Source organism: Anomalospiza imberbis, chromosome 9, assembly GCF_031753505.1.
Source record: "Anomalospiza imberbis isolate Cuckoo-Finch-1a 21T00152 chromosome 9, ASM3175350v1, whole genome shotgun sequence".
Classification (NCBI taxonomy): Eukaryota; Metazoa; Chordata; class Aves; order Passeriformes; family Viduidae; genus Anomalospiza; species Anomalospiza imberbis.
The window spans coordinates 18,525,500-18,550,872 of NC_089689.1; the positions used below are offsets into that span (position 1 = coordinate 18,525,500).

At 37.2% G+C, this 25,373-nt stretch overlaps 1 long non-coding RNA gene across 1 annotated transcript; it reads left to right on the plus strand.

Annotated features, from left to right (window-relative positions):
* Positions 1-2,920: 2,920 nt before the first annotated feature.
* Positions 2,921-23,849, plus strand: LOC137479479 (uncharacterized). The gene is made up of 2 exons (XR_011002279.1): positions 2,921-3,006; positions 23,621-23,849. It is a non-coding gene; the product is annotated as an uncharacterized lncRNA (long non-coding RNA).
* Positions 23,850-25,373: the final 1,524 nt, after the last annotated feature.

The window sequence follows — 25,373 nt, forward strand, 5'->3', positions numbered from 1 at the left end:
AGCCCAGAAAAACAACTGCATTTCAAGCTTAAATACCAAAAAAGGACAGCTTTGAGGCCAAAGATGCTGACAATAAAACCATGACACCACATCAGCTCACGCATCACTGAATGTTAACCGGAAATTTATGAGTACCCTTACATCTATTCAGATTTTACAATGTCTGAAGAGAATTAAAAATTAAAAAAAAAAAAGCTATTAAAAATACAGTTTGTAGCAACAGCAAAATATTTTGCCACAAACTTGGAAAGAAAATGCAACATTTTGTTACACTAAACAAGAATAAACACAGCTATACAGACAAGGAGAGACCACAGACCAGATCTCCAGGAATGGATTTTCCTGTAGTGTGGGGACAGGGAGGAGAAGCAGCTGTCTTTAATCACAGCCCAGGACTGCAACTACTCAATTCCTTAGCATTCTAGTATGAGCAGAGACACAAAGCTTTCAGTAGGTCAAGCCATCCACCCCTAATCCCACCAAATGTATATATATATGTATATATATATATATGTACATACCTACATATACATACATATATACATAAAAAGCAGTATTACTTCTGAAGAGACAATTATATTGGTATCCAGTGATATTACATAATAACAGAGCATGTTTATTACCATTTACTGCACCCAAGCACAGATTCTTTGCAGCCCTTAAATGTATGTTCATCTAACAAGAGTTAAACTATGGGAAATCAGAAAACATAGCCTGGCCTTCTATTTCACTGTGAGCTTTACAACTGAGTTTTCCTAAGGGGAATTTTTTTAAAAATCATGTTCTGTCCATGTACCACACCTGCAGATAAGCCAGGAGCTAGTGAGATGGAGAGAGAACAAAAGTCATTACAAAAATATTTTAGCATTGGTCCTTATATATAAGGCATCACTCTCCTTTACTCCCCCACAGCTCACACACTCCACATCCTCAGCAGAGGAATTAACTACTTTGGGATTCCAGCTGTCAGTGTCTCCAGAGAAAACCAGCATTTTTTTTTTCAGCAGTCCCAAGGCAATATGGATTTGAACACCCTTTCTTGAGTCACTCTTGAAGTACATCGTTTTGTAAAATTGAAGCCTTTCCTGAATAAAAATACCCTAGAGGTGTTGAACATAAGCTATCCTACAGGCTCTATAAATATTAATTCACTCAGCCATATAAACTGCCTGAAATAATTTTTAATCGCCCTGAAACAGCACGAACCAGGCAGAATCCAGGTGCTCTGTGAACTTCTGGCTCAGTATTCTTGCCAGAGTCACATATCACAGCTAAATGTGAGTTACAAAGAGAACTACAGCTCCCTTTTAGGTCAAAACAGGAAGGAACAAGGAAATAAGCAAACAAAAAAGGAAACAAACAAGAAATTGTTGAAATAGATTTCATGGTCACTATCAGTCTACCCAAGAATATCATCTAATCTTCGCTTATTTCCCTGGGAACACTGCTTGTTTTCAGGCTTTGGTTTGGGTTTTTTTTGTAGTTATTTTTGGTTGTTTTTTAAATTTTATTTGTTTGTTTTTAATTTTTCATGGTACAGTTCAGACTTCAATTCTCTGACCTCAATTCTCTATGTGCCTAGTGTTTGAAACTGTTTAGAAGCTCTGAAAAGAGTACAGTCCACCAGCCAGAGATGCTAAATACACAGACCTAGCAGACAACTGTGTCACGCACTGGGCCATGTCACACCCCGAACATTTGGATTGCATCTGCAAAGTTTAGTCTCCTTTCTTTCTTCAGTGCAAAGTTCACTCTGGGTTATTTGTTCTGTCTTAATTTTGTTTCTATCGAGAAACACAAGCTGCAGTCACTCATCTTCAGACTATGTACGAGTAAAGGAAAGCCAGTTAAGTTAGGGGGTTATCTACACCACTATAGGGCTACATAGTGCAATGTATCTCAAAACCTGAAAGTTCTGCCACTGTTTTTCATATGGGTTACATTCATATGCAACTTCTCCATGTAAACTTCAAGAAGCTGAGGATGTTCTGCTGCTTCTTTTTTAAACACACTACTAAATATTAAAATTAATTCCCCAAAAGGTTTCAAAATTTCCAACACTACTCAAAATCCATCACAACCATACAAATGCTCTGGTAAAAATTTTTACTCTCATTATTTCTTTAGAGTGTTAATACATGCCATAAAGAGAATACTGTGTTCAGGTGAAATTAGTGATGCAAGAATTGCACTTATTCCTGGGAGGTTTGCACAATGAGATGACATATTGCAGTACCACACAAAGAGAAAGAGCATAACAGAAATGTGCTAAATGCTGCTGTTGGGCTCTCTTCCCTTCGGTAATAACAAAAGTCTTGAGCGCCTCGAAGGGCAATTGGAACTGCTAGGAAAGATGTGTGCTAATTATCTGTCCATCTTCTCTTTTTAAAGTTACCAGTACTACATTTTCATCTTAAACCGTGAGAGCCAAACTTTACAAATACTTCTTATGCCTATCTGCCTGCTATTTTTTTCTTCTCAGCTTTCCAAAAATTGTCTTTTTCTTTGGGTTTTTTCCCTGTCAAGGGAAGAGTGAGCCCCAACACTAAACAGCACCTTCAGCTGTGACTCAGCCTGCCAGGGGGAACGCCAGCCTCGGGCAGACTCTCTAGAGAGAGGGAAAACTTGAGACATGAGGAAAGCGAGGATCACAACTCATTTTAGCGAAGTGAATGACAGAGGAAGGGAAAACCAAATCTAGTGAAAGCAAGTCCCTAAATTTAACTTTCAGTCAGGAAAAAAATCTGGGAGGGGAAAAAAAGCGCTGTCCTTTACGCAAATTAGCTCTGTCACAGGACAAGAATTAAGCAGACAAAGCCTGTTGCAGAGCCACCTTCAGTAGCTCCTCCCAATACCTTTCGGGAGGTTTTGCACATACAAAACATCAGGTTTGTTGTTAAACCACGCATCCCCGGGCGCACCGCAGCCGTTTTGCAGCCTCGAGTCACTTCAGCTCACACTCCTTCAAACTCCTTCCCAGCCTGGGGCTCGGACATTACACCCAAAGTAACGGGAGAAAAGAACACGGCACAAACTCGCTGATCGCCATGGAAACAGCCAAGCACCAGGCCCAAGCACAGGGGACAGCATTCCTTTTTGCCGTGCCTCTGTGGCACACAGCCTGCAGCCCCAACGCAGCTGGAGCCCAGCTCCTCCTCGGCACTCCTGATCGCTGCCCACTCCCGACTCCTCCTGTGGCACTGAGGCTCAGGAAGGAAGAGGCATTTTTCAGCGGAATCTCTCAGACAATGCTTTCTGTGGCTGCCTCTGGCAGATGCTGTTTATAATATGCCGCTTCCCTAAAGTCATAATCTTACCTTAAAGCCTCTTGCTCTCCCTGACAAATTTATACTAAACTGGATTGTGGTTAATACAGCTCGGGTTCTCGGTGTTGTTTTGCTTTATTGTCTCTAGGGTTGGTTTATCCTTCATATTTGCCTCTTCTAATGCAGCCACACAAAGAAAGACATCAACATTTCTCTTGCAGTAATCTCCCAAATCTCTTCCCTTCATCTCTTTCCTTCTTCAGTATGCTGCACGTTTTTGTTATTTAATAGGTTAGATTTTTTTTTTTTTTTTTTTTTTTTTTTCTGTTTTGGTTCACTGCTTCTAGACTTCATATTTTACATCATGTACACTAAACTTTGTTTTCATTTACTGGCCCAGACATTTAGAAGGTGCCTCTATCTCTGAAGCAGCTTATGTTGCTCCTCATTATGTAAGACTGCAGGCTAGTAAAATGTCAAACATTAAAATTAAGTCTTTTTACTGCTTTTGCAACCTATCTAGGTTTTAAATGCATTTTTCTGCATTTAAGTAGCTTACTGATAGGGAAGAGGTGTGCTAATGTCTTTACAAACAATTCGATGAGTGAATATGGCATAACCTCTTTGGAATGGGGCTGAATGTCTCTGCTGGCTTTGGGCAGCAGGTTTGCTGCAGAGCCCAGGCAGGCTGGCTCCTGAAACAGACACGAGACTGCATAAGCCTGAGATGCTGAACTTTGGGGTAAAATTGCAGCTTCAAGGGAGGCATATGTGGCAACAGTATAACCTGCGCTTTAGTAACTGGGTGATACAGAAACATCTGCTACCTGCAGAGGCGAGGGGAGGCATGTGCAGAGCCAGCTCCACCAGCCTGTGCTTCCAGCTTTGCTAAATGGAAGTTAACTGCCACTTATCACTCGATTGCGTCTGATCCATGGAAGTCAGTCAGCAGAAGTCTGTGTGTGCTGGAAAAATGTAGACCTACATTTTGGTTAACATGCAAACAAACAATAACACCAAAGCTGGGCATGCTAACAGACACAAGACATCGAGATTGACAGCTTGAATAAGTTTCAGACTCACACTGATACTTTTCTTTCACTCAAAATTCTGCTTGCAAACTGCTCTTTAAAGTGGAATCTCAATCAAATATTTCACTGCCAGATTTGAGACGGGCTCTCTGACTGTGGTCCCTACCAGCACCGCTGAAGGTTTGCCAGTTACTGCCAGTAATGGTGATTAATTTAAAAGCTGGTGCTGCTTGCTCAGTGATCCATCAACAAATTACAAAAGTACTTAATCTGATACACAGTAAATCCATAGTAAAAAAGCCCTCCTAACATCAGTGAGCCTCCCTACAGTGAATAAAGATAAGCATGTGTAGGAGTCAGGTAAAATCCACATTACCTTAGTATATTCCAAAGGCAGACAGTGAGCTATGTGAAAACTCATAGGGGCTACAGCAAGTGTTTACATCTAAATAGTTTGAATCCTGAAATAATATCCATCTTGGCTTTAAATATGTGTAGTAGAAAGAGAGACAAGTTTAACATAGTACTTCTGGACTTAAGCAGCCTTTAAGGAGTGCATTGGGCCTTAGCTCCTGCACTGTTTCTAAAGCAAGAACAAAAAGACTCTTCTGTTGCTTTCACTCTTGTTTTTCACACTGAGAGATGGTAGCCAAAGGGCTGGGAAGCCACTAGCTCTTGTCTCTGCAGGTAATTTTATGGAGCAGGAGGGAGAGTGCTGGCTGTTCCCAGCCACGGTGGTTCTGCAGAGAAGGCTGGATGTTCATGGAGCAAAAGGAGCTCTTCTCACTTTTTTCTTCTCACAGTTCCTCCTCTTATTGGTGTACTTTTTTTCTTACTCTATTATATATCTCTGAAATACTTCAGCAGTTTATGGTATCACAGGACTTTTTTATTAGTAGTATTGTAAAGAGTTTAAATGGTCATCGTGTATTCAGGCCTGAAAGAATGTAAATCAAAATATCCCTTTTCTTACCTTCTTATTTTCTTTCAAGAATTGTGAAGCTATGGGTCTCTGTTAGACTAAAAATAATACTTATTACAACCCAAAATGAAAGGATTCCAAACAATCATAGTAGGACAATCCCATGCTTTTATCTGTAAACCCTTCTCTTTCTCACCTACTGAATGTGAGTGGCCATCTCAGCAGATGACAAAAAAGTATCACTAGGACAAGATCCAAGTTTAGGGCTGAGGGTCTGTCACTCTGCAAATTCAGAGTTTCACGTCCACGTCTGTATTCCTACAAGAAAGTCAAACTGCCTGAATTAGCTGAGCTGCTGAAATGATAACAAGGGACGAAGAGCTGGTCTCTAGATCATCACGTTGCCATTCTGAAGGTCATTTATGGATTTTGGCAGACAAAATACACAGGGAACAAGCATAATTGAGGATTGAAGTCTGATGGAGTGTTTTCATTTGGTTCTTTGTGATTCAAAGACCTTTCCATACTTGTTCCCTTTTTACTTTGAAGTGTCAACCCAGTTCAAAATGGGCTCTGGGACTTCAAGGGTCTTACAACCTGATGTGACAAGTTCCACATACAATTATAAAGATATATTGACATGTGCAATCTCTGCTGTGTGTGAAAATAGAGATTTAACAGTAAATAACAAAATGTGTTTAGTGTTGTAGGGGATTCTCTCTCCATCAGCTGCTTGGGAGATTGAAAAGGGCTGTGAAAAGCAGGGAAAGAAAGCAAGACAAACAAATGTTTCACAGTGCTCAAAGTCACAAGCAACTATGCTGATGCCATGTTGAAAGTATTTCAGCCAGAAAACCTCCCCCTGCTTTATTCTCCCAGCTGCATTTTCTCTTGTGAAGGAGAAATTTACTCTACAAGTTATCAGAAAAGCAAACAAACAAGGAAGTTTACACAAAAATCAAGGGGAATGGAATGATAGGACAATGACAGAAAACAACAAAAGCAAGGAAATACACAGATAAATGTCAAATGCACCCCCTGGACCCTTCCATTTGTTTTACAACAGTTAATTTAAAAGACTCCTCCTTCCTTACTTTCAGGATGCCTCCTGCTGTGTCAAGGTTTGAAGGCATTCAATACTATTTACTTTTAGTACCTGGTGTGGATTTCACTAGCACTAATGGATGCACATTAGGGGTGGGAGAAGACCCTCTTCGCAAAACTTCTGGGGACAGGACAGAAATTGACCTGGTGAAGAAATCTATGATCCTGTTTTTAAGACTCAATTTTGCCACGAAATTCCTGCACAGACCTGGATGATAATACTTCATCTTTTTCTGCTTTAGCTCCCTATCTCCATAACAGCAAGATAATACATTTGCTTGGTCTTTGTGGGTGAGATTTTCAGTATCACTGAGAATTAGCTTGAAACAGGGAGTAAAATCTCCCTGGATTTCAGCAGGAGGATATTATTTGTATGCTTTCATTTGTATGCTCAGGTTTTCCCCAACTGTCTGTCTGGATCATAAGTGCTTTGGGTCAGAGATATTCAGTGTATGTATTTCAGTGTCTGTGTTAACCCCAATTCACACAGCGGAGCTCTGATTTTGGCTGAGCGCACTAAGCACCAATGAATAACAGTAATTGAGTGGGGAGTGTGGGCCTCTATCTTTCAGCCAGGAACCTGCGGTACTTGGTTGGGTTGACTCTGAATCAAAGGCAGATAAATTTAGCCTTGGATTCTTTTATTTTATTTTTTTCAGACAGGATCCAATATGCAAGCGTGGACTAGGCAAATTCCTCTACTCTTTTCTGAATATTAACGTGGAAAATGGGAACAGCTTTATTCATGAACAAAATTAATGGGCTTGGGATGTTATTTTCAAATTGTTGTAAAAAGTTTTTCATACCAACACTTCTTTTTACAATTTTTTCAATTGCTCAGTAATATTACTTTTCTTGTTTAGTGAAAGGTCACACAACTATATACTGTCTCTTAAAATCACTGAATGCATAATGGCTTCTTCTGCTCTAACAGGAATCATTAAGCAAATTCATAAATCAATGAAGCACACCAATGCATTACTTTAATTACCATTTTTGCTCAGATGGTTGGTTTATGTAATGTAATTGTTTACTATGTCTGAGTATTACTCCAGAGAAGCTTGGCTGGATCTTCATTTCAAAATCTATTCTAATTTCTTAAGCATTTTTATAAAAGTAACAAACATTAGGCTATGGAGTAGACCAAGAAAATTCAGTTAAAGGAAAAATACACCCCTCCTCCCCTCCTCTTTTGACATTTGTTATGAGATAATTTTAAACATTTTTGTCATTCTGTGTGTTTTCTTAGAGATGAATTCTATCCTTAGATTTAGTTAAATCTCCATAACAGTTTTTAGACACTACAAAGCATTACCTGTCATTTGACAGGCAGAGTTTATGAGTCGCGCTTCAATTTATGAGTTGGCCTCAACAGTACCATGCTTAGGGTATTAGACACAACCAAACAGAAAATGGTAGACATTAATAGCATGAGGAGCACTGACATTTTTCTTTGAAATACAAGGAATAATGGGTTAAGATGAAATACTATAAAATTCATTTTCTTGAAATAATATTTTTCCTAGCTGAGTGGTACAGAATAGCTAAATGTTTAACAATCATGATTTATGCTTCTAGCAAAATCAAGAGCTTGTCTCAGAAATAAAGAGATTAAAACCCCTTCAACAACCATAATTTGGATTATTATTTATTTCTTGTGTTTTCAGCTTTGGGGTTTGTGTTTTTCACAGAGAAATGAAACTCCTATAATATGATAACCTTGGGCAGTGGGGTTTCCAGAATAAAATAGAACTAAGAATTTCATGAAGTCCCTGTGATGGGATTTACAAGCGCCCAATGGCTTGGATGAAGTTAACTCAGGCAGCAAATTAGGGCCCTGCTCAGGGTATTGAACAGCAGGAAGTGAGGATATTCCTCAGCCAAACAGACTTTGAGAGATCTGAGTCAAAGACCAGGATTTCAGGGGAGCATAAAGGGGAAATCTGGGCTGGAGGAGGGAGGCTGAGAAAGGCTGTACATTTACAGTATAGAATAAAGGACTGTATTAGATGAACAGATCACCTGGCTGAGAATGAGCTTTGCATTTATCCCTGAAGACAGTATCAGCACAATTCTTTTGTATCCCTGTAGTCTCTTAAATTGGCTACAGTAGGACATTTCTGATTTTCAGACCTTTAAAATTGAATGGATTGAAAAGAATCTGTGACTTCTCTCACCATGTATCTCATAACCTACATATTCCTTCAATGACCAGGCATGAGAATGCATATTTCTGTCCCATGTCTTTTTTTTTTTGAGTAAAGAATAAAAATGTCTTTAGTTTATTTTTATTACATATAAGATGTTTAAATGAGAATTGCTATCTAAGTTTCTCATTAATGTTAACATGAGCCGCATGTTTATATCAGATACAGGTCCCCTGAAATCTGTATCTCCTCATATGTGGTACAATCCATCTTGGAATCTAAAGCTAATAGGTAGATAACAGGACAATCATATGAACTTCGCTTATTTACAACTGTTACTAAAGTAATTCAAAAGCAGTAGTGAGGACAAGAAGAATATATGAAACCATATTGCTTTATAAGTGAAAGAAAGCTGCTGCATAATATGACTAGAACAATAAAATGTCATGTTTAACCACATCATGGCTAGGTCCACCAAAATCAGTGGAATTTCATCACAAATTACAATGGTTATGTCTTACTGTGTTCAGATTATGTGGATCTTGCAGCTTTAGGAATAATAGTGTAGTATTTAAAGGGTCATATTTAAAAATCATTGCTGATAATTTAGAAATGAGACACAGAAATTTATTAGCAAAATTTTAAGAAAAAGTAAATATTAAGCTGTTTCAACTGCTGTACCCAGATATACTTAGTATAATCTGGAAATTGAAATATTTAGGGATTCCATTTATTTTGTATTGTGTGAAATTTCAAATAAGTTTTAATTTTGTCTACACCCACCCTAACCTGCCCCCCGCAAAAAAAAAACCTAAAATAAACACAGACAAACCTAAACCTGCCAATAATAGTTCAGAAGTGTTAGTAATGCATTTCCCTCAGGGTCTTATAAATTTCCACTGTTTCACATATGTAATGTTTTCTCCTACTGGTAGCATGTTGTTTCAACGATTGAATTAGAATATTGCATGGGCTGGAAATCTCAGGGTGTCTCTAGAGGCTAGAATTTGTCTTGAAGAACAGCTATTAACACAAACTGGTCCATAAGCTGTACCTCAGCAGAGCTTATGATTTCAGTCTGTTGAACTTCTCTATTTTTTTGTCTTTGCCTTTTCTAGAGTGTGATTTTTGTGCTGATCAGAAGCTAGCTGAGTTGCCCAAACACATGATAATAGGAAGGGCAGAAACCTGACATCCTGCCATACTACTAAGAGGCTTCTGCTGCAGGCTGTGAATGATCAGTGGTGTACAATTTCTTTGTCTATGTTAAACTTGTGAAGCACTTGTAAAGGAGTTCTTACTATTTTTAATTATTTGTGGGAATCTGTAATCAAAATCACAATCAGTAGCTGATGTGCTCCATGTAATCTTAATTTGAAAACATGGTATCATTAATGGTGTTTTGCTGGCATTAGGAAAGAAATCTTTTCAGCAGATACCAAATCATATATATCAAAATGCTTGGGACTAAAATAAAATAATGTACTTTTTGAGCTTCTGAAAGCTAAGGGGTGTTGTCTGCAGATTTATTTATGCCTGCTTTTGCTGTGTATTACTCTAAATTAGTCTTCCATGCAACTTCTCTGAGAAGTATCTAGACACACCTGGGCCTCCAGAAAAATAACCAGCATAAATCCAGCTCTCTTTTGTCTAGATATAAAGTTGTATGGCCTGTCTCTCAGCAACGGCACAGACCTTTTCTCCCTTTCTTGTAGGGAAAGTTTTAGTGAGTGGTTTAGTTCATAAGACAAAGCAATTTTGAAATTCTTGGGAAACACCCAGCAAAATTCATGTTACAAAAGGTAATGTTATGAAACCAATTGTAACAAAAGTTGCACAAAACAGAGGGAACATGGTGAGTACTGCATTTTCAAGTGATTGTTTTGGTTATAAATCATTTACTATCATCATATGTCAATCTGATCCATTCATTGACCCAACTGAAAAAGATACAAAATGCTTAGGACTTGAAAGGAGTTGAAAGTTCATTGCAACTAGCATGAACACATTTGTTGGTATAATTTGTCTGCCTGCAAATTCAACTGTTTATCCTTGACCTTTATATGAGTTTTATCAGCAGAGATGGGTTTGGCTGTAGAAAAATGCGACTTCACACCATAAATTAACTACCTGGCTATATGTGCAGCAGTTGCAATGATCTTTTTGGAGGTGAGGGGTATCTGTTGTTGTTATTGTGTTCTTAGGGTTTTTTAAAATATAGTTATCTCTTGAGGACTGCAATGTGATCAGCCCTGTATTTTGCACTGATGAGGGCTGTCCAGCAGGACTTCTGTTCTTGGATAGTGCAGTTTGGGCCACAGATTTATCCTGCTGATTTACCATGGCAGAACAGATTTCCCCTCATCCCTTGCCCTGTTAGACTGCAGTTCTTTGTTGTCTGGTGGAGGCAGTTTCTCTCCCCAGTGAACCAGTGTCATCACTGTTCTCTGCAAAGCTTCCACAGCTCCCTGTTGAGTGCAACTCTGCACCAAGGCTGGGAGAGAAATGCACATTATCCATTATCCATATTATTACTGTTCCATCTAAGTAAATAGCCATGATCCTGGAGAAGAAACTGAGAGCATGGCCAGTCATTGGTGCACTAGTGCAAGAAGATTGCACCCCCAGAAGATGAGGTCTGTGTGGCACTGATACACAGTGAGTGGCACTGATAAGCAGCCGAGAACCTACATGGGAGGGAGTTTTCTTTGCACTGTTTTCAAAACAGCTCCATGCCCTAAGGGCAAAGCCTGCTCTCCAGATGGAATATAGTGAGGTAACAAGGCATCAGCTACAGACCAAACAGCCAAATGTCTTCTCCAAAGCTATCCTGATTAATTTATATTTTACAAGGTTTTGATTCATTTTGTTTGAGTGAAATGGCTGCTATTTCTGCCTTTACTCAGTTTGAACATGTTTTAATAGAGGATTAGTCTCCTCAGGCAGGTGCAAGGAAAGTGCTTACAGGGTACGACAGTGAAAAGAACTGGCCGGTAGGGAACAAAATCTCAACACGTTGAGGTATAATAAGCCCATTTAAACAGAAGAGAATGTTTGACATTTACATTTCCCTGTCTCCTGTACAAGGCCAGAACAATGTTCTGAAAATATAAAAGTGGTGGAAAATATTTTACTTAAAACAACAACAAAAAAAATCCCTTTAATTTTTTAAGCCTCCAGCCCTGACAACTTGTCATGGGAAAAACTGGGTGTGCTTCATCCCTAGAGACAACTCTGTTCTCAGTTGTTTCACAGATCAGTTCTGGTGTCGCTTTGGAGAAAAGACACCTGCTCCTGTCTCAGCCAGTGGTGAAACAGCTAGCACTATTAAAATATTAACAAAAACTTAAAAGGAATAGGAGAAAAAGAGAAAGTGAAATTGATGAAAATTAGAGACTGGGGATAGGAAAATTATAAGAGAAGGAAAAAATTAATAAAGCCTATGTTATTTACTCTAACTTTCTAAAGCCATGACTAATGCATAATTTAAATATGTTTAATTAATTAATCCAGTAAATGGATACCTAGCAATTTCAAGGAGCTAGCAAATAAGCTAAAATAGATTACATTATCAGAATAGGCAGAGAACATGCCCAATAATATCTGAGCTAATTTGTCTGTAAATAGCACATCATTGTTCCACTTCAAATTCCTCCTTAAAACCTCTTTGCTCTGTTGCACCTGTGAATGGTAAGGCTTATGGCTTGCAAGGAATACTACTGATTGCATTGGTAAATTTTGTCTCATTTTCTTTTGGTTTATAATACTTGTATTATCTTGCATTTAAACACAGCATAGGAATTTTTCCAGCCTCTTTAGAAGGATTTCAGCAGAGTGGACTTCAAGTAGGAACAATTATTATGCTTGTAGACAGCATACTAATACTAATAAAAAATTAATAAAAAATAACAGCATTGAGTCATACTTTGGTTTAGTTCTTGAAAGTCACAGTCATAATTAAAGATACATTTTCGAGTTAATTTTCTAAGAAAAGTAAAGCATAAGAGAGACTTTTCATCCCTAGGATAAATATTATCTGCAATATTTTAATTGTCTTAACATTTTTTAGGAAACTGAGGAATACGTAAAAAAAAGAAAGAACAACAATAAAAATTAAATACTTGATATCTATATGAACAAAACTATTTAGATGAAAAAAAGCTGGTCTTGGTGTCTGCCAAAACTTATATCTAACACAGATCTCTTTAGGCTCAGCTAACCTCGGTTTTGATGATGGAGAGAGAGAAATAGGGCAAGAAAAGTGATACAGTTTTGTTTCTGCAGAAGTGATGTAGGCACTTCTACAGGAACAGTGTCATGGTGAGAACTGTATAGAATGAGAGTGAAAGTGAGGATGTCTGAATAAGAACGCCTTTTGACCTGTATACGAACCAAAACACAACTAATTAATAATGAGATGATAAAGAAAAGTTTTATATCCAAAACTAGTGAAGACTTTATAAAGAACTTTAATCCCATCTGCCTCTCTCCCAGAAGGATTAAGATAAATTCAGAAATTATTTTGATCCTTCTATAAAGTCTTAGTCTCAAAGTCTGTCTTGGCTTAAATTCAAAAGGCCAATGTGTATTTTTCAGTCACTGACATCTGAATATCTCATTAGTATCTTGAAATTATCACTCAAATGACTGTTTTATTTGCCTAAGTGCTGATTTAATAGACCAAATCCAAGATTTGGCAGTATTGCTAAGGCATCCGTATTTGAAAAGTGAGTTCTAACTTTGAATTATATGTGACAACCTTTGTGCTGCTGGCATTGCAAGCCTTCAATCTATCCACCATGGCAATTCTTACACCAAAACCTGAGCTACTGTACACAAACTATTAGATCCTACAATGCATCCAGATTTTGTCTTTGGGTTTTGTTTGGTTTTATTTGATTGTTTTCAGATTTTTTTCAACTTATTGACAGAAAAGCACTACAGTTTAGGTTTTTTTTTTTTCAGTTTTAACTGCTCCTTTATAATAAAAACTTCATTTCCTGGGTAGAACAGCTGATGTGAGTTTAAAGGAAAAAGACCAGAGAACAGCCTTGTAGGTAGCAGAAGAAGTGAGAGATTATAGAAGCTTAAAGGGTCCAGAAAGGATGAACAAAGGAAGAGTTAAGGGTGCCTTGAACAACACATTTGCTGATGACAAGTGGATGATGACTAATGAAAAGCTGTTAGATAACCACCTTCCACTGAATCCTCATTCTACATACAGGAAACTATTGAAAAGGTATATCTTTAGGTTAAAATCTCTCTCTTAATAATTGAACATGGAACTGGCCAATCTGGGAATTTGGGCTCTGTTGCTAAATATAAAAAAATCTATTGTAAATTTAAAAGAAACATCACAGCAACAACAAACAATAAAAACCTCAAGACCTCCTGTTATAAGAAACTCACTTGATACTACCAGAAAAGTTGTTTGAAAATACAGATGAATTGAAATGTATAATATCCTTTTAAAGTGAAACTGAGCTCATTTCGTTAATAAACAGTTTATTCTTGTTAGAGTGTTATAGTAACATGGCACGGCTTTGTGGAATAGAAGGCTCATTCTCTATGGCTTTTCTATTATTATTATTAACTGCAGGAACACATAAAAGGTGCTACATTTATAAAGTATTATTATTCAAACCTATCAATGTTAAAAATCCTTTTTAGTTAATTTGCCCTCACAGCTTGAAACACCCTGGCAGTTATTGAAGCTCTGGTGTTTTCTCTAGACAGCCACTGGCATAATTCCAACAGTGAATCTGACCCTTAAAAGACCTGGGACTTCAGTTAGAGCCCGTCAGTCACACCAAACTGTGACAGATCTGTGGTGTGGGCAAATACCACGGAGAGGCTCTGATGCTGTCCTCACACTCATTTTAACTAACTCCCCTGAAAAGTCTTGGGTCACGTTTACAGAGCAGTGACACCACTGTTTCAAGAAAAGGCAAAGGTATGGTTTATTATTGCATGAGGATGCACAATGCAAAAGTGCCTTCAAAAAGTGAACATATATTTCTCCCTATGAACCACCATCACAATGGGATACACAGATATTTGACTGTTCAAATGTGTGCATGCAAAATCAGAAGGAAAACATACATGTTCCTGAATGAGACATTTTTATTTTTTAAATTTATAGTGCCTATTACATGCAATCTACTTTGCATTTTTACAGTTAGGAAATGTCAATAAATCCATGGCATGTAAAAGGGCACTGCTACTATGGCAGTGATTGGAATTCTATATTTTGTCAAATACATGTACCTCTTAATTCAATAATCTTTAAAAGCAATACTCATTGTGGTTTACAGTATGACACCTGACCTTTTGTTAATGTCAAATACCATTTTGCTTTAGCATGGAAAATTATTATATTTCTATAAATATAGTCATTATTCTTAGGGAAAATGTATTAAAGAAATAAAATAGGGAACTGATCAGCTTATCAATTATTTCACATGACAGTGATTTTATGTATTATTGTTGACATTTCTGTAAGTATCTTAAAAAGGCCCTAAAATAACAGCATCTCTGAGTCAAAATTCTGCCTGCAATACTGTCCTATTAGCTGAGGGTAGAGAAAAAGCCAAAAATTCCGTTGTGCTGATTGGCAAGAAGAATGTAGCATTAGGTTGTTTTTCCAGCCAAGCTCGATAAAATTTCTGGCTATGCTTATACAATATGTGGTTTGGACCTCTCCATAAAGGTAGCTAAGTACAATTTACGAAATACCTATTTAGTTGTCATAGATATGTCCAGTTCTGCCTTAAAAGCAAGCTAGCAGTAAGGGAGATAAAGAATTCAGTTCCACACCATTAGGAGATAGAGAATTTTTTTGCTGCCCTAAGCAAATATACTTGCCCTTGAATGAAACATATCAGTTAAGCTTGAGTCCACTGCTTGACCAGAGCATTCATGTAGATTATCTATCAATATATGCTTCTCTTTTCATATTGACAGGATAAATCTCATTGATTCATGTCTAACTTTTGTTAGAGGGAGAGTGTAGGTTAAAAACGAACTCAAATATGTGTATTTTTTTACATATCTCTACATATGTAAATATGGCAAGAGATTCATTTTACCTGAGCAGCTGGACTTTACTGGACAATCTTGCACAGAACTGTACTGTTCTTTCTGTTGGGATAGACCAAGGCAGAATTTTGGCCTGTAGAAGAAAAGCAATACACTTTCTTTTTGCTTATAATGTGCCTCCAATGGTACTTCACGTACCGGAAGAATATCCTTTAAATAGCAATCTTCTTCACCTTCCATGCTTGGCATTGACATTGTTTTCTTTATGAGGTAAAGTGTAGAAAGATACAACACAGTCTTAGCATGGCGTAGCAAGAGAGTGGTGCCAGATTTAGACTTTGTTTATGACATAGTTCTTCTATGAATATGCAAGCAAAAATCAAAAGACTCTCCAGCTTATGAAAAGGAATTCATTATGAAACCCCGCAACAAACCTAATGAGAACTTTAACGATTCCTTATTCAAACATTGTATTAGAGGGCAAAAGAGTGGCAGAGATGAATCAGTTGCCTTACTAATGTATGAAATAATGGAGAGAGAAGCTACATTCATGTGTATGGAGAACATGAGAATATTTTGGAATATTTGTGTGGACATTTTAGGTTATTAAGCTTTCTTCAGGTTATGAAAAAGGAGGAAGATGGGTTAAAAACTGGGGGTCAGAATAGGGCCATTTGAAAAAGCCTTTCACCTCCAGAAGTATCTTTGCTAAAGATAATAGAAGACTCTGCCACCTAGACAGTAATTTTTAAAAATTAACCACCATCTGGAGAAGAGAGAATTTTCCAGAGACAGCATTTTACTACTGCTGTTACAGACTTTGCTAAATTTGGCCTGGACATTTTGCCCCTAGACATTCAGTAATTGAAATGACCAATAGAGGCTATGGCCATAGCTTTGAAAAAACCTGTGTTGCCTACTTGTAATTCATTGCTGGTTGCTTAGCTTCCCCTAAAAGTCAACTCCTCATTTACAGTTGATATAAGACTTTCTCTAAAGGCTGGAGAAAAGGTAATGTGAGTTATGAACCTGCTTTTCAGGACACAGAAAAAAGTCCTCTTCAAGACCTCACTGAATTGGTTGGGGCTCTTTTCCATCATGGGAAGCAACTACCCCGAGGCTCTGAGAGAGGAAGGAGGTCATGTGAGTGCTTCTCAATCCATTTCAGACAAAATGAGCTGGGTTAGCTCATACTCACCTTCAACAGTCCATTAAGCTTTCCCAGTTCATTTTTGTCTGTAATGCAAAGGAATGTGTACACAAACTCCTTCACAAACAGAGCTTGGAGGATGGCAGCTTCTGGTGGAGTAAGGTGACAGACCACTGGGGAAAAAGCCATTTTCCATTGCTTGCTCAGGAATGCTTTCCCATGAAGTCTAAGTCAAAGCAGGCAGACCGCCACCTTTTATGCAAGGCAAGTTAAAGTCAGGCCCAATGAGGCTCCCTGAGATTGTTTTGTAAAGACTAGCACTTGGTGGAGAAACTTTTAGAAAAGTCTGTAGTTAACCCACAACCATTTTAAACAATATTTGATAGTGAAAACTTTAAAAAAAACAGAAAGTGAATGCTTAATTTAAAATCTTACTTGCATCTTAATATGTGTATAGGAAAGCAGGTGGATCTCGATGTGATTAACTAAAAGATATATTTGAAAGTAAATGCCCTTGAAAAAAACTAGATATTTAATTACAGTAAATTAATGCAAATAAATTACAAATGTCAAGATTCACTGGAGAAATCAATAAAATCTCTGACATTCTTAAAAAAAATTCATGGAATATCTGAGAACAATGGATGTATTCCCTGCACACTTTCAATGACTGAAAGTAAACAGGGAATAAAACCACAGAAAGTTCTGGGGATAGATAAAGACAGAGAGCACTTTACATCCTTGACCACAACCTTACAAACCAATGATGTTTGATGGTACAAGAGTGGCTTCAGAATCTTTGGACAGAGCCATATATAAGCATTTAATCTCAAAATCAGGTTGAAAAACATATGTTATTTCACAAGAATTGTAAACCTATGGTTTTGTCTAATAGAACACTAAGGCCTGCATTTAACTTTTATCAGATGAATCATTCCATACCCTCTCACCTTAGAGCAAATGAAATGCTTCAATTGTGGCATTTCAGGGCCTATAAGTCAAATTATGTAGACTCCTCAGGCCCAAATATATTTTTGGGAGGGGGGCACTAATTTTGAGATATTGTAACATACACCATGTCATCTTCTCTTTTCTGTTACAAATTTATCTCTTCTGATGTGAGAGAATGAAGTATGGAAAGAGATAAGGAAAGGAATATGACACTGGAAGCCTAACCGGTTTAGCTTAAAATTCAGCAGTGTCTACTGCTTTGCTGAAGGAATGTAACCTGCTGGTGACAGCAATCATGACTTGACAGAGGATCAATCACAAGAGTTACAAGTGCTTTGCCCTTTTTCTGATATGTGACAGTTTTGGAAAACAGCATCCTAGATAATCCCTTGTGGAACAGCTTTCTGGATTATCTCTAGTGACCCTAGTTTTCCTACACAAACATAAATGTGCTTCATATTATTAGCCCCAGTTAGGATAATAGCCTTGGTAACAAAAAGGTGCGGAAGAACTGGGAAGCTTTTCTGCCCTTGGCAGATACAAAAGACACCTTGAACAAACAGAGTAAATCAACAACAACAACAAAAGTGTAAAGCTACCTGCAGCTGCACTGTGCAGCTCTGGTGGGAGTAGTTTTACTGACTGTGAGGGCTTTAATTCACTCCTTGCATTTCTTCTTTTAGCCAGTAGAATTTTAATGAAATAGACAGTTTATTTTCCTTCCAAAATTCACACATTAATTTAAAATTGGAATACCACAGCTATGAGCCAGACCTCTTTTACTTGGCCAGTGTTCATCCTCTAACCATGTAAGTGGCTCTTGCATTAGCAAAGTCTTCCATGCCCAAAGACTAGGAGAAGATTTGGAAGATTAGGATGCACAAAGTTTTGAAAGGATTTTCCAAATTTGATATTTGCAGCTGTGTAACTAGCAAAGGACAAAGTTTAGCCCTTAATATTATTTTATCCTGGCAGCATTTTAATATATCCTGGTTTGATTTTGCATCAATTTCTAGCTCCTTAACAGTTTTAAATATGGTTGTGACTTACAGCTGGGGTCACTGAACAACGTTAGCTAAACATCCAGAGTGTGATATTTTATTACAGTTAAGCTTTTTCAAAAGCCAAGAGGAATCTGTGAAGAAAATACTAGAGATGGAATTTTTAAAGTCTATATGGCTGCAAAGTCATATAACTTATTTACATATATTTTAAGGATATTGATTCCAAAGAAGAAATGCACCCACAAAAAGAAACCCAAGTTTAATGTGTAAATTGCTTTCAAAACTGTAGTTGCTGTAATTACATGGAGCATTTTACAAGCAACTAGGGACTGCCTTGGATAGATGACTGAAATTTAATCAGTATCTGGCACAGATTGCCTTTCTTTCACACCTCACATTTCTGAAGTACGATTCCAGGGGAACCTGCTAGAATTGTGAGCCTTTGTTATCACATTTATTTCTTTATGCAGTTTCCAAAAGAGTTACTTTCCCAGATCTCCCAGAAGATATGGGTCTGGGTCCTTTTTCAGGACCATATGTCTTTCTTTTCATTTTTGGGCAAAGTTCTTTCCACTACCCAGGCTCAGGTTTGTAATCACGTGGAACTTTATATATGAAATATAGAAAACATTGTTAATGCTGCTACCTGATACTACAAGATAAAGGAAACATGCACAGCTCTTTGTACTCACAGGATATAAACACTTGTGCTAAACCTTTTATTAAATACAACTTATTTCTTCTTCAGGCTTTATTTTATTAATTGTGTTAGCTGTCATGAAACTGTCAGTTAAAGAATGGGGGCCCCCAGTAATCTATGCCTTTTAAAGTCAGAAGGAAACAGAAAATAATTAGGTATGGTAAATGTGAAAATTGATCTATCTGAAGAGTGTGCAGTTTACAAGCAAAAAATCAATAAGTTTACACCATACAGATTAAAATCATGTATCAATATTCTAAATGGTTCAAGATGTAAAGGTCTGAAAGTCTAAATAGAATTCCTGATGATTACTTCTATTAAAATCCTAAGTATTGGAAGATATACAATGACTGTCTAGATTCATTACTATATTATCTGCTTTGTAGAAAAATAATATCTTTGCTGCTTGTTTGTAAAATCCCATTGCTATGCCTAATGCACTCTGTCCCTGGAGTAAATTAAAGCATTTCCTTCTTCAGTACTATGCTTTCCCTTAAGTTGGATTCTTTGAGGGGATTCTTTGAGAAATACAGGGACTATTCTGTGACATCTGAGTTCTGGAGATCAATTTATATCTGTTAAAGATCATGAAGAATTGCCCATTAAAACAGTTACTATTTGACAAATAACAACATTTGTGTTTAGCCTGGATATTTATCAAGCAGACAGGGCACTTATTCCTGATGCCTGAATGAAAGTCTGCATGAACAAACTTATTCATCAGTTATGGTCTGTTTTAAACCACCTGTCTTATTTAAATAGAAACTACCAATGTGCACTTTTGCATATATTAATACTGCACTCCTGATCTGATGGCACTGGAATGTGCCTGAGTTGAGATGTCACAGCCATGGGCCAAAGTACCAACAGTAAAAGCTCTGTTATAGAAATCCTGTTTCCCTCTTTTTGAGAAATGCTTGCACTCTGTTTTGATCTAAAACTAGGGATCTGGTGGATTATATATGCTGCATTTAGCCTTATAAAACCTCAGATCGTGGCTGTATTTGCTCACACACGGTGGCTGTGCTGTGTCACTGAAGTCAGCGGGGACGCTGCTACTGAAGTCATTAGCTTTTCAGAGGATGGAAACTGATTCAAAGAACACCTCATATTTTAAAGTTCTAAACTAAAAACAGGCTTTGGAAAATTTCTTAATTATTTGTGAGCAAAAACTTTATTTTAAGCAAAACATTTTTTCAAAATCAAAGGTGTTCCAAGCAGCTTAGTTATTGAATCCACAGGGGAAAAGAAGAAAGCTTTGCATAGGTCCCATTTACAAAGAGCCTACTATTTTCTAGTAAGGATCAGCTTAACTAAAATAAAGAGGTATGGATAAGACAAAAGTTTCTAAGGAAAGCTTTGTGGTTCATCATCCTACTTAATTTCTTTGAGGATTATGTAGGAGTTGTTAAATGGTGTGGATTTCTGTTCAAATTGAACACAGTATGAGACTATTTAATTTCTGTTTACTGTTCAAACTACTACAGCTATAGCATATATTTTAACAGCAAATGATGAATTTGGCCCCTCAATTTTTTTTCACGTATTCTGCATGCAGTATCAGGTCTGTTTCTTAAGGACAGGTTCAAGATCCATAGAACTTGTTCAAAAAGGAATGAATAATTATAATCTGTGGTTTTTATCATGAGTAATTATAATCTGTGTTTACAGAGTATTTATTTTTCAAATCTGTATACAAATATTAACAAAACAATCATCACAATATCCTTGTGTGTCATGTTTTACATATAGCAAAATAAAAAAAATATGTAGTGCCTATTGCTTTAGTTGTATAACTGGGGTGTCAAGCTACTAAAGTAATGCAAATAACAATAATGGTATGGGAGAAACCTTTCAAGTTTGAGTCTCTAACTGGCTTGATTTTCATAGGTTTAGACTTCTGAGAACTCACAACTCCCTTTGAAGTCAATTGAAAATGTGAGTGTCAGCACACATTAAAATCAGACCACTAATTTGGATGCTTAAACATGAAATTTAAATTCGCAACTTTAAGTTTGGAAAAATTCACCTAGGTGACTTTTCCAAAGGTACCAGTGTTAGACCTAGGATATTCTTGATTTTCAATACCTTGTTTTCACAGAGATTCCTGCACAGAAACAATGGACTAAGAAAATCACAATATGGTAGATCTGTGCAGCTAAGGGTAGTTGGAGTGGGCAGGGAATACTGCATCATAGTCCAGATATTGCAAGGACAAGAGAACCTTCCCTTCTTCCCAGAGCATCCTAATGACAAAAATAGCTGAGGCCACACTGCCTTATGGAGAGGACACTGAAGAAGTCGGGTAATTTCATATAAACTCCTCCTCTCACCTGCTTCTATGTTACCTCCTACCATGTTGCACAAAACTGGCTGAAATAGCTGTGGCACAAAACTCCTGGGGATTAGCTTTGTTTTTACTTTTTAGTAGTTGTGCAACCAATCATCCTGTCCACTGTCCCAAGGTCACTTCCTCAGCTTCAGGTGAGCATGAGGAATTCATCTCAATTCTAGTTATTACTGTGCAGATATTACTGAGAAGGGACACTATGAGGAGCATCTTCCTCATCATGACAGCCACAGGACATGGTCACATTACAGAATGAGTGTTCCTTCATCTGTATGATTTCTTAGGCTTGATAAGGCAGCCAAAGTTCTCTTCTGTGTTAGGTCTGTAGCAAGATTCAAGAGCTAACGACTTGAGCACATAGTGAGCTCCTAATATTGAAATAAGGGGTGGAGCTGGTGAATTCTGTCTAGTGCCAGCTCTCTATGTAATATTTCTCAGGATATGTCTACTTTAGCAAGCACTGCCATTCAACAGAAGACAGTTTGTAATGTAAATCACCAAACACTGAGAACCCAACATACATGTCATGTGTTTGAATATGGGCTAGTTGTGGCTTGTTCCTGTGGTTTGAATGTCCATGACTGCTCAGGTCCCACCAGAGGCATTCCTGAAACAATTCTTCTAGCTCAGGGATGTCCAGAAGGAACAAGGCTATTTTGTCTCTGGGCTGCAGCTCTGTTTTGGGAGGTTGTGGGGATTTCCTTCAAGAATGCATTTGTAATTTATGTACCCCCTCATGTGGGTACAGCCTTCATGCTGGTTCTGTGCCTTGGCACCTCCAAGGCCAGCATACATCAGGAGTTTGCCCATAGTAGAACTCTCTAAGGTAAGAAGTAGTCAAATACATCTGGCTTAGAAACCTATGAAGGAGAAGTAATGGAAGTTGGGAGTTACAGTAAGCTAAGCCAGGTTATTACAAAGAATTGTTTCATCCTTTTAATGATCAGGAGCAGATCCTACAATCTCACGTACTAAGCCCCAGCTTAAAGTCCTACTCATACACAGCTGACTTTCAAAGGATGGAATAACAGAATAAAGCTATGGCTGTACTAAACTTGCATAAAATGTAAACAATATTGTAAATAAAGAAAGTTCTCTATGGTTCAGTGTATTTTCATTGCATTTTGAGAGAGAATGAGGCATATGAATGTCAGAAAAGTGTCAGCTTGTAGTGTGGTGCTTGCAGCTTTAATTATGAGCAACTCCAATTCTCTATGTTTACAGAAGGGAGATCACCTACATGTTATTTAAAAACCACTGGGTGTAAGTTTATAGTGGTAACAGGCAAGTCTAATTTTCTTTCATACTTAGGATTTAATAGGTACAGAATGCTGCCCAAGGGAAAAAATTGAACAAGTAGTAACTTGATATTTATTCTACACAGACGTGAAGAAAGCTCACAGAAATACACAATGTCTGAAACATTGACATGTATAACTATTTTAATTGTAATGTTGATTTTCTAATAGACCATTCTGCTATGGTAGAGCTTGAAATAGTTGCAATAATTTCCAGACAAAAAGAAAAAAAAACACTCCAAAACCAACCCCAATGGCAAAAAGAAACCCAAAACAAATAAATTAAAAAAACCCAACAACTGCTGGGAAAAGCTTATGGTGGAGTCATAAAAATTGCACCAAGTTTATACAGTCCAAAGTTGAGAATATAGCATTATCATTTTGTATAATTGTTACTGTCTTTCCTAGGCCAGATTTTTTTGTAAGTAGAGTCTTGTACTTCCGATATTTCTTGTCTATGCTGGAGAATATTTGTGTAGAATCCTCAGATGGTTTCTAGTGCGGATTCCCAGCTCTGCCAGTTTGACGCAGAATATGACCAGAAATATGGTGTAACAAATAGAGCAGTGGTGGAAATCATAAAATCTTAGCCCTCCTGGCCATCCCATGTCTGCAGACACAAGAATATAAGCCCTGTTACTATTTTTCATTTTTTGCAGATGTGAGTGGCCATACAGTCAATGCTGGTGATTTACCCAAGAACATATGGAAACTTTGTGGCAGAATCAACATGTGGAGCACAAGCTTATCCTTGCCCTCAGTTCAGGCTCACTTGCACCTGGGCCTCTTCCTCATACTAGATTTTGAAAGCCTGACTCATCAGGCTCAATCATAGATTCTTCTATGTGCTCAAGCTAAAACCTATATGAAACAAACCATTAATTCAAATTAACATCTCTATTTTTACAGTGGATAACTTTTATTCCATTGATATTTATATGCATAGCAAATGTATTTGGTGCCTCAGTTCTTTTTTTCACATTAGAATTGTCATTTGTGTCACATTTTAAGCCAAATTAAATTACAAAAATACTCGGTTATGTAACTACTAACACCATAGAATTTCTTCTTATTACGGAGACAAACAAGGAGTATATTGGAAAAAACCTGTGAATCTAATTTCTGATCCTAATGAAGCAAGTAACCCATTATACCAAGGTTAATTTGTTGACTCATGATTTCCACTTATCCAATGATATACTGAATCATATGAACAAACCTCTACATCTAATCAGTTTTTTTATTGAATCCTGACCTTTTGTGCACCTTCTTCTTGATTATGAATGACAGTGACCTTTATCTAATTTAAAACACACATACTGATGCAAAAATATGCAAAGTACACATGTAAATTCTGAATTAAGATGAAGATGTGCATAATCTTCCAGAGAGAAATTGCTTTAGAGAGAGATGTTTATATTAGCGCCAATTGAGGGTATATGGGGAGAAAAAGTGAATTAGTCAGAACTCAGATGGTTTTGGAGGAACAGCTGCAAAGATACTGAGGACTGTTTAGATTTTCTCTGCTTCTATTTAGAATCCTGAAATGTCAATATAAATATCAATTTTTATTATGCTATTCAGCTTTTTATAGCATTCATGAAATGATCAAAATGGAATAATGTCAGATAATACACCTTTTCACCTAAGGTTTGTCAAACTGTACCTCAGTGTTCCATTTATATTTCACTCAAAATACATAGTAGTAATTTTCTACAACACAAAATCTGGGTCAAATTCACAATATTATAAAAGCTGTCTGGTTCACTGTGCCATTTACCTCATTAGGAAGGAATGGTATGAGCATCATATGGAGAAGATCTTTTTAGTTCAGGATATAATTAGGAATTGCTGTAAATGCTGAAAAATAAATAAACAAATTTAAGAGGAGTGAGTCTTGGGGAAAAAAGAACTCCCTAACTTTCATTTTGCTTTTTTTCTGCTCATCACTAATAGGTCTGAAGATGAATGCACAATGGGCATGGTCTGAACCACTGTATAATCCTATAATCTATTCTCTCTTTTCACAAGTCATTCTGTCCTCTGAACTGCTGTGAACCTAAGTTATAGATCATCAGCTTTGTTCTAGCCTCTGTATTAAAAAAATATGTGAAAAAAATGTATACAGAAAATTTGCAAAACTCAGTATAAAGACTGTCAAAGCACAAATCTAACAAACACATTCCTCTGAGACGCTCCAACCAAACAGTACCTGGCATTAGCATGTACTTTCATGATTAACAACAGGGGGTTGTCAGACTGCTATTTCTGAAATAAACAGATTTACCCTGACAGATAATCAGCAGTTTGCGCTACCTAATACATGTTATCATCCACCGCTGACATCATTACATTAAAAGCACACTTAGTATAATCTTTCGTATGAAATTAAACAGGTTTTATGATAACATT